The following is a 1766-nucleotide window of genomic DNA, read 5'->3' on the forward strand; positions in this document are numbered from 1 at the left end:
GTTTAAACAAATGTAAGATTTTCAAAGTCTCTGAAATTAAATGGGGAATTATATTGGGTATAAAAATAAAATTCAGTTCATTCTTTTAAGAAAGAAGGTGTTGCAATGGCTTTATTGAAAACCTGTGCTAACCGACTATACAAAGTACAGGACATACCCACAAAGTTTCACTGAATTCAGATGTCTTGAGGTAGGACCTGAAATACCCTAGAGAGGAAGTGTTGCTTAAAAGATTGAATTCTACCTCTCCTAAGATGAGTGAGGTTTTGTGGCGATTTATACTCCATAAATGAGTTTATAAAAAGAGAAAGAAACGACATAGAGGCACAGAGAGAAATGAGCCATGTGATTATTTATTCCCTTACTAAAAACAGAACATAACTTTGCAGGATGAGGTTAACTGACTGAGTTTGACCATACCTGCATTTGCTCTATTCAAAATGCAGGATGCCCAGCTGCACAGGCAGAAACAAATACACAAATCTTGTGTCGTTGTTGCTGCAGGGAAAGGATTCATTTCCTGTGTGTGACTCTGTTCCAACCAGGGCTTTTGCGACTCCCTCCCACCTTCCCATTTCCAGACACTCAGTGCCTGGTTTGTGGAGGATGACTCTGCTTTCTCCCATGATTTGTGAAGTGTCTTGTACTTTGATTGCTCTTGCACTTTTTTGAGTTCATGTTAAGGTTTGACCAAGCAATTCACGTTTCCTAGAATTGCACTAAAAATAACGTCTCGATGTGTGAACTTAGAGACAAGAAAGCAAATGAAACAATAGTAGTTTTTCTCTACCCAGATTACCACAGTATGCTCAGAGGATAGAAGTTTCCCTATGCCCTTACAGATTTTTAGATTTCTGCTCATTTGTATACTGAGCAGAAATCTAAAACACACACACACACACACACACGCACACACACACACACACACACACACACAGATATACACATACACCACACACACACACACAGATATACACATATACCATCTCTTTTATTATCCAGTGGAGTGCAGGGAATGAGAAATATTATAAATCAAAACCACTATATTTGTAAGGAACAGCTTATTTAATTGTTTTCGCAGGAGAAATTCTTATCTTAAATGATTAAATATGGAAATTCTTACATTTTAATAAATCATGCTCATTTCTCTACCTCAAGAAGGCAGTGAAATGTATCAATATGGATTTTTATCCTGTTGTAACAATATAAATGGTTTAAAATTTACTTACGTAATACTTGTTACAACAAGATATATAAATTTTAAACCATTTATATTGGTGATAATTACATTTATCTCTCTACTTTAAATGAAAAGAAAATTTATTTTTAGAATTTTCTGATTTTCTTGTTAATTTGAACCTGCTTTGAAACCTCGGTTCTTCACCCAGTTTTTGCTACCAGATTTTCCCTAAAGAAGCAAAAACTGTGCCCTGATCACCTTAATTCAGCACTTTGTACTTTTTCTGGTGGGTTTTTGCTTATGCTTCTCAGTAAAGCAGTTCTTTTTTCCTGATCAATTCAGAATCCTTAACTATCATGCATTATAAAACTCACTTTTATAATAATATTGCTCATATATCTTAAGAAATTTGGATTGATATACTTATTTTGCAACTACTATATATTTCAAGCATTAATAATACAATTGAGGCACATATGACAATGTCAATCTTTTACCTTGAAATGGTCAAAAACAAAATAACGAAACCCTTAGCTTCTATCTTAAGGGATAAGAACATTGTGACTATCATACTGAAACCATTTTC

The sequence above is a fragment of the Pteropus vampyrus genome, unplaced genomic scaffold, assembly GCF_000151845.1.
Source record: "Pteropus vampyrus isolate Shadow unplaced genomic scaffold, Pvam_2.0 Scaffold460, whole genome shotgun sequence".
Classification (NCBI taxonomy): domain Eukaryota; kingdom Metazoa; phylum Chordata; class Mammalia; order Chiroptera; family Pteropodidae; genus Pteropus; species Pteropus vampyrus.